The sequence below is a fragment of the Solanum pennellii genome, chromosome 12, assembly GCF_001406875.1.
Source record: "Solanum pennellii chromosome 12, SPENNV200".
NCBI lineage: Eukaryota > Viridiplantae > Streptophyta > Magnoliopsida > Solanales > Solanaceae > Solanum > Solanum pennellii.
This window is the reverse complement of record NC_028648.1, coordinates 78,630,201-78,639,855: the sequence shown is the minus strand read 5'-3', so window position 1 is coordinate 78,639,855 and position 9,655 is coordinate 78,630,201. Positions and strand designations below refer to the sequence as shown.

At 27.0% G+C, this 9,655-nt stretch overlaps 1 non-coding gene and 1 pseudogene across 1 annotated transcript; both read left to right on the top strand.

Annotated features, from left to right (window-relative positions):
- Nucleotides 1-2,575: 2,575 nt before the first annotated feature.
- LOC107006559 lies at nt 2,576-3,322 on the top strand (annotated as a pseudogene).
- Nucleotides 3,323-6,218: 2,896 nt separating this feature from the next.
- TRNAF-GAA lies at nt 6,219-6,291 on the top strand. Its single transcript has one exon. It is a non-coding gene; the product is annotated as a tRNA-Phe (tRNA).
- The last annotated feature ends 3,364 nt before the right edge of the window (nt 6,292-9,655 follow it).

Here is a 9,655-nt window from a genome sequence, read left to right as displayed (position 1 = left end):
CACACACATATATATATATATATATATATATATATATATTATTATAATAATTTTTTTTATTTTTTATTTTTTAACAATCAAAATAAACTTATCTAATAAAAATTATATTTATGTTGTTTATTCTTATATCTTTTAAATAAACTTAATGACAATAATAAAATATATTTAATTTAGATTGATAAAATTATTTATGCTCTAAAAATTGGTGTTAAACTTTTAAATTCGGTCAAAATTACGTGTCTACACTATGAAGCTTGTTCTTGAATTTTTGATGAACTTGAACTTTATTGAATCTTTATGAAGAAAATTACAAATTACTCCGAATGATGTAGCTAGAAGTATGATCCTCATCCACCATTGCTAACATATTTGTATGTAAATAGACACTTATCATAAAAAAGTAAGACATGAAAATTTTAAAATAAAACAATTTAATAGTTATAACACATATTGTTAAAGAATGACAAAAGTCTCACATCGATGGTTAATGAGATTAGTGGACTCCTTATAAGGCTTGGACAATCCTTCTCCCTTTGAGCTAACTTTTGATGTGTGAGTTAGGCCTAACATCTAATTTAACATGGTATCAGAGCAGGGCCCGTCTCACCCGATGTTGGGGCCCACATAAATCAAAATTGTCCACGCACCAGATGCTAAACACTGGGCGTGATGTGAGATGTTAAAGAATGACAAAAGTCTCACATCGATGGTTAATGAGATGGGTGAACTCTTTATCAGGCTTGACAATCCTCTTCCCTTTGAGCTAGCTTTGGGGCGTGAGTTAGGCCTAAAACCTAAATTGACACATATAGATAATTTTATTATATATCTCAATTTGGAATGCCGGAACATCAATGGGAAAATAAAATTTTAATATGTGTACATAACCGAATCGAAAACGGAATCAAACTGCAAATCGAGTCAAACCAAGAAAAAAATCCGACTAGTGATTTGATTTGTGTTGGAAAAAAACCCCCGACTATATTTGGGCTGGTTTGATTTCAACTAAAAAAAACCAAATCGAGACCAAACCAACCCGACATTATATATATAATTTAAAATTTTATTTTATACGTAAAAATACTTACTTTGATATAATTTTAAATATCTCTTATACTTTTTCATAATTTTTGTCTTTTAATATATTTATTTCATGTTTGGAAGTTAGAATTCTTAATGATCGAATAAGATTATAGTCCATACATGTTGGTAATTGTAATAAAGTTTAAACAAAAATCAAATTAATACTAATGTAAAAAGAAAATCAATTCAACACTAAGAATGACAATAATATTGAATATTTGTTTTTTAGTTCTACATAGATCTAGACAATTAAATACATGATCTAATTTTACTTTATTTTAATATTTAGTCATGTAACTAATAGTTACTAAACTTATTTTAGCATGATTTAGTACTTTAAATTATGATCAATTTCATTATGACTTATTAATTTGCAAGATCTATTTCACGCTATTTTATTATTATTTTTTGTTGGATATTTTAATGTCATTAATCATATTATATTTTTTGTTATTTTCTTGAGAAATAACTTAGATAGTTGCATTTTAGTCCTAAAGAAATATTTGAAGTACAAGTAAATTATATGTTTGTACGAATACTTTATCGAAAAAATTCATAAATCCGAAAAAACCCGAAGTTGAAAAACCCGAGTTTTATTGGTTTGGCTTGGTTTATAAATTCAAAAATCCGACACAAATAGTTTGGTTTGATATTGAAAAACCCGAACCAACCTGGTCATGAACACCCCCACATAAACGTAAAATAAAATATAAAATTTATTAAAAACAAAAAATAAAATTATTGAATAGAATTTATAAAACAAACGTATGAGATATGTTAATTAAATAATAAATGATATATTGGTATATATATGAAGAAGACATTTTAGTCTTGATAAAAATAATTTTCCGCTTCTTTCCACTAGCAGAAAAACTACTTGTGTTTCCATTTAGAAGTAGTTTTACAAGTTTGCCAAACACCTAATTTTTCAAAAAATTTTTATATATTTTCTCAAAATAAATGTTTCTGAGCTCCTAACAACAATGTTAAACAAGATTCTTAATTTTTAACTTAGCCGAAAGAGTTAAGGGTGTTAGTCAAAAGTGAATAATTCGACAATTTTTTTGTAAAAAAAATCAATTGGATTGAAAATGAATCATATATATATTATATTAGGTAAGATAAACTAATATATGTAAAATTTGCCTTAATTTGAAGTATACAAACGGAAAGTGTAAGAGTTCTGTGTTATCAGATCACCAATAAGGTATCTAAATATAGTTATCTTACTATAAAAAGTTGGATGAGTAATTTTAAAAATAAAAAACACCTATTATAACATATAAAATAATTTTATTATCTCAGTATCATATATCAAAATATCAATCGGATGGAAAATTGCATTTGAGAGATCCGATAATTATTTCCTTTCTTTATTTTATTTATTATTTACTTTAATTTATGCTTTAAAAATGATAGTAATAATAATAACAATGATAATACTAATCTATATTTTAACTTATTTTTATAGGCTTGAAGGTAAGGTGGAATAGGAGCAGCCACAACTAGACTTTTTGTTCAACATGGTGTAAATGTTACAATTACAGATATTCAAGACGATCTAGGAAATTCATTAGTGTATAAAATCGGCACAGAACACATAATGTTTGTACATAGAAATGTTGCGATTGAATCTGACATTCAAAACGCGTTAGATGCAACAATTGCTAGATTTGGTAAGCTTGACATAATGTTTAGTAATGCTGGTATAGCAGGTAAGCCGATTTCAAGCATCCTAGATGTAGATTACGATGTAATTAAGAATGTGTTTGATGTAACGTTGTTGACTCATTTTTATGCGCGAAACATGCTGCTAGAGTGATGATATCGACCAAAACAAAAGCTTCCATTATATTCGCAACAAGTATGGTGACAGAGTCTCATATTGATTCACCACATACCTATACAACGTCAAAGAATGCACTTTTGAGACTCTCAAAGAATGTTGGAGTCGAATTAGGGAAATACGAAATAAGAGTTAATTGAAGACGTTCGAAATAGCTCGGAGAGAAATTGTATACAAATGGTTTGGTGAAGCAGGAAATTTGAAAAGAGTTTTATTGGATGAACAAGATGTAGTAAATGGAGTGTTGTATTTGGCAAGTGATGATTCTAAATATGTGAGTGGTTTGAACCTAATTATTGATGGTGGTTATATAGTACTACAAATGTAGTTTTAACTGAGGCCTTCAACAAAGTATTCCTATCTAGTGCTCAACTTGAATCCAACAAAAAATAGAAAGACAAATTGAAATTTGTTTGTCCTCTTAAATAAGTGTTGTTTCATTTGGGAGGAATTTTCAAAGAATCAAAACTTTTTAATGTCAACATAGAGGTTTTGCCTATATGTGTTTGAAGAGTTGCTAATGTTATTTGTAGACGATAAAATTCATGTTGAGAAAAAAATAATTAAGAGCTGAAAAGTAAAACAACAATCATTTTATTGATTTTAGAATATGAATGTTATAGTCTCTATGATTTCTCTGATTCATCTTTTCATATATAATTCAAGGGCTCTTGAGCTTGATATTCTTAAATTTGTCTTTGAACTTGATCTTGGGTTCAAAGGCTTTGGAGTTTGTTCTTGAATCTTTGATGAACTTAAACTTGAACTTTATTGAATCTTTGATGAACTTGAACTTGAACTTTATCTTGCTCTTGAGTTTTAATTGAATTCAAGGCCTTCAAACTTGATCTTGAACCTTTAATGAATTTGAACTTGAGTTTATCTTGATATTGATTTTTACTTGAATTCAAGCCCTCAAGGGCTTCGAGTTTGTTTTTGAATCTGATGGTCTTGATCTTGATCGTTCTTACGAGTAAACCAATTCTCCGACAGTTGTGGTGAAAGTCTGCTGATTGAAAACTCACCTCGGATAAAAGCTAATTTAATTGGGTAGTGAAAAGAGCATTATACCCTGCTAAAATTCGATTTTGACTTTACTTATCTAGACAACTCAACTTCGAATGGGCATATCTCTCTCATACATGCCACATCATTTGTCACGTGACACTAAAATAAGTCTCTACGATGAGATGACGATGGACTTAGCAAATTGGACTCATCTATTGTAGCTCAAATCAATTAATTTGGACTTTGATTAAATCCATATTTATTGGACTTAAATTATTAACTTAATTATATTATGGGCAAAGGACAATAATCACATACTTTAAGGTAAAATTACCATTTGTCCCTTATAAGTTTATGATTACAGAGATCCCTCAAACTGATACAATAATATAAGCTTTGATACATTAATCTGATGCGTGAGATAAATTAATCGTTAAGTAAGATACATTACATTTTATACATGACACACTAATCTGATTTATATTTTATACATGATATACTAATCTAATGTGCGAGATACATTAATCTGATGCGCAAGATACATTAATTTGATGCACTGATATATTAATCTGATGCATGAAAATGAGGGATTTTGGGAATTTGTAAAACTAAGGAATAATAGTAATAAAAGAACTTAAAGGTGAAATTTCTGTTATTTATTCTATTATTAATCCATAATATTATTCCATCATAATTTTTTTAAGACAAGCTAATACGTGATAACCGAGAATTGGTCACTAATCCGTCAAAAACTAGAAATTTTGGTAATATTGTGATGGATTCTTTCGTTACAAATCTTGTTTTTTTATTATAATGTAATCGATAAGTGATAAAAAATATTGATTATTAAAAGTGTACGGAGTAAAGACAAACTATATCATCTTTATAAAAAAAATTTGGGTAGACATTTTAGTATTATTAAGACTTTATTGTGTATTTTAGTTATTCTTACAAAAGTATCATTTTCATTGAAATGTGCATACTTCTTTTTAGACATATATAGAGTAAGATTTTATGAAGATTTACTTCCATTGAATTACGCCTAAAAGAGTAAAACACATTTTATTTTTGCGCTTTCTTATTTTATCCTTTGTAAATTATTGAAAGAGTTATCTTTATAAATTTATAATGAATTAAGGAGATCATGGTGAAAATTATTTTAAAAAAATTAATATAAAGTGTAAATTATAAAAGAATGCAACATATATAAGTTATTTTAAAAAAATTAATATAAGATGTAAATTATAAAAGAATGTGACATACGTTACGAAGCAAAGTGAATGAGGTAGCTAGAAGCATGATCCTCATCTACCATTTGTAACATATTTGTATGTAAATAGAGTAGTTTCTATTTTTTGACTCAATAAAAAGAGTTAAGGTTGTTAGTCAAAAGTAGGAAAGTGAATAATTTGACAACTATTTTTTGTGAAAGTAAATTTTTTTTAAAAAAAAGTAAATTTAAAAGTTTTAATTTGGTTCTTTGGATAGGGAAGGTCGGGTACAAGGTATGGATAGGGTAAGAAAAAAATATAGGGTGAAATAGAGTTTTGCAAAATGTTTTTTTCTAATTTTGTAATCAAAGATATATTTCTTAAATTTGAGGAAAATGAATTGATTTGAAAAAACGTTTTTCAAACATTATTTAAGTCAACCAAACATGAGAAAATAGAAATTTTAAGAGAATTTTATGCATTGGATCGCCAATAAAATACTACATATAGTAGCTTATCATAAAAAAGTTAGACATGTAATTTTTAAAATAAAATAATTTATCTGTGATAATTATATCTTAGCATTTTCTGTAAAATGATGCTAAACCCTATTGTGACAATATTGGATCTAATGAAAACAAAAGTAGAGGCTCAAATGCTCTTTATATAATATGCATATTCATTGCTATTAAATGTTGTTTTTATATAGTATTGCTCAAACACTCCACCAACAAATAGAAAGAGAAATTAAGATCTATTTTTTTCTTCTTCAATAAGTGACATTTCAATCGGGATAATTTTAAAGTAATTTTCAAGACTTATTAATGTTAGCATAGAGATTTTATCTTGCATGAATCATATTAACTTAAATATAAACAAATTTTAAAATTAATAGTAAAAATTATTGAACGTTTCTCACAATAATTTTCATCACCACATAACTCAAATATCAATATTTTAAGGCCTGACACAAAGACTTTAGTTGCTTGCGTAACCGGGTTGAGCTGTTCGGTCCGGTTTAATGTACTCGTTAAGTAAAATACAGAAAAAGTATAGTTTATAAACAACAAGCGGGGATAGCTCAGTTGGGAGAGCGTCAGACTGAAGATCTGAAGGTCACGTGTTCGATCCACGTTCACCGCATACATTATTTTTTGACACTTACATTTTTTTGACACTTTAGGTGATGAGAAAATATTAATATTAAATTTAAAATTTTTTCTTTTAAAAATGGCTATAGATTGAGTTTAATTAGAAATCTATAGCTGTGAGTTTTGGGAAAGAAAGGTCAAGAGATAGAATTAACAAATACATAGTGTATCAGATTATCATGAATACAATTGAAATATTAATATTAAATTTAAAATTTTGAGCTTTTCATCAACTTGACGCTCTTTTAAAAATGGCTATAGATTGAGTTTAATTAGAAATCTATAGCAGTGAGTTTTGGGAAAGAAAGGTCAAGAGATAGAATTAATAAATACATAGTGTATCAGATTATCATGAATACAATTGATTTGTATCAATGTATATAACTGAATTAAGCATATAAGTTTTTTATGTACTCATTGTATTTAGTGTATCAATGAATATAATTGAATCAAGTGTATTGATTCCTTTGTGTATTAACTTTCTATCAAATATCTCAACCATTACAATTGCATCAACTATGTATTTGCTCCTTGTATATTCACTTTCTATCAAATATATCAAAGAATTATATCAAATGTATCAATGAATATAGTTATTTTAAGTATATATATATATTTGTATCATGTGTTAAATATAGTTAATACAATACTATATTTCTTCCTCTGTTAAGCACATTGAGAGTCTTAGTATGAATATCTAATAAGTTTTGAGGAAGCAACCTAACTTCATCTTATAAAAAAGTATTTGGGCATAAATGGTAAAGACACATTTTGCATATTTAAATATTGAAAAAATAAAATATTTTAATTATTTAGAATTTCGCCCAAAATATATTAGTCGTTAATAATTTGGGTTTTAACATAGAAATCTTTCTAACCCGTGATATTTTTTCTTTACAAGAGAAAAAGCTCATATTTGACCCTAAACTTTGAATAAAGGGCGTATCATTCTTGTGACAACAATATCATCTTCTTTAAAATGCAATACCTATAATTATATTGTTTGTTTTTCAAACTTACCATGTTAAATTTTGCACCTTCGTTAGAACTTCAATTGATACACACTATATATATATATATATATATATATAAAATTGTTGGAGTTTAAACAACTACGGCATTGCTAGGAATAATTGCCAATATCCATCACAAGTAACAAGTCAAAGACGTATCAATGTAATTCAATGAGCTAGGGAGAATTGTATGGCCCCAAACCTACAATTGCTAGGAATAGTTGCCAATATTCTTTTTAGTTTGTTTCAAAAGGAATGACCCCTTTTCTTTTTGGCAACGCTTTAACTTTAATTTTTCACGTGATATGTGTAAGACCACAAGATTAAATGACATTTTGGTACAATTGACATAACTTTAATTTAAAATCACAATATTAAAAAGTCTTCTTTCATTTCTTAAACTCCGTTCCAAGTCAAACTAGGTCATTTTTTTGAACGGAGGGAGTAGTAATTATTGTCATTGTTAGATGTTAGTGTTCACAATTAAATTTTTGTTAGTGAAATTATCAGCCTCAGTCAATTAAATTAAAGTACAATCAGTTTAGTAAATATTAATTACATGATTAAATATTAACGAAAAAATAAATATCTAAACCAATGTAAAACTAAAGAAGAAATATTCAATATAATTGTAATTGTTAGTGTTGATTTTTTTAATTAAATTAGTATTAATTTGATTTTGATTTGAGCTTTATTAGACTTATTACTTATATCTATGGACTATAACCTTTATTGGACCATTCAAAATTATAAATCTAAAAAAATTGAAATCATATGTTAAAAGATAAAAATTATGAAAAAAATATGAGAAATACTTATAAATTACATCAAAGTAAATATTTTTATGTATAAAATGAATTTTACAAATTAAATATATAATGTCGAATTAGTATGATCTTGAGTTGCCTTCTTTTAGTTAAAATCAAACCAACTTAAGTATAATCTTTTTTTAATATTAAACTAAGTCAAATAAAATCATTAATTACATTTTTTTTAATTTGACTCGATTTGTAATTTAATCAATTTAGTGCGGTACTAATCAATATGGTGGACCATAATGGTTGAAGATCATTGGTCTTTCTTATAATAAAGACAAAATGTGCTGACATAAAAAAGAAGGTATAATACATATATTGGATCCTAAACTTAGCTTCAAATTTAACTTTGATCTCCAACTTTCATAATGCACAAACATGCACTTTAACTATCCAACTTTTAAATAAATAAACACATGAGTCCTACATGACACAATACACGTAAGACACCACATAGGACAAAAAATGACATGTAGGACATGTGTGTCTATTTGTTCAACTTTATATAAGTTTAAGTGTCTACTTGTGCACACCCAAAGTGGAAGGGCATAAATGTGATTCGAAGCCAAGTTAAAGGTATGCTAAAGACGAAGGTCTGATTGAAAAAAATATATAAATAATTTCACAAAATTTAGAAGCAAATATGGATCTATTGCAAAGTTCGATAACAAATTTGAATTTCATTTTAAGAAAATCTCTGCTTCCCTATTTATGAATAATGATATATGTGAATCAATTTTGTAATGAAGGAGCACAGTTTACCCCAACTATATATATTGACTAACAAAATTATTTTATCTTATTTATTATAGCTACAGATAACATACCAATTTCTTTTTTTAAAAAAAATTTTCAAAAATATCTGATAAAAATTTTCCAGAATCAATTTGAATTACATATCAACCAAATATTAATACATTGATTTTTTTTCAAAAAATCTTAAATCATAATTATAAACTTTCTTGCCGTGAAATGTTTTGAACCATGCGTCTTTAGGTATAGGTCCCCTCTAAATTATCACTAATTAGCCATATTCACGTGGCTTCTTTAATATCAAGTGTATGAGATTATGGCTAGTTTCTTCTTTACTATGGCTAATTTATTTTTTTACGTTTTTCAGATCTATTATATTTAAAATTGGAGATCCCTTATTCTTATATACAAAAATGCCATAAGACTATTTAAGCTTTATGTACTTAAAAAATGTCTGAAATTCGATCAACTATATATCTTGACCTCAACCAAAATGTCTGAAGTTATTCCAATAATATCAAGATCAATAAGGCAATCGAGACATTACAATTAACCACACAATGTATAAAATGGAACTTTCAAATAAATTTGTTTGAAGTTGTTTTCAGAATGTATAAATTTGTAAAGAATAATAACTTGAGATAAATATGAATAACGATTTTAAAGCAGATATTTATTGACTCCGCCGATCAAATTACTCTTAGCCCAAATTCATTACAAGATCTAGTTGACCTAACCACTTGGCACTAGCTAGCTAGATGCCCTCCCCCCCCCC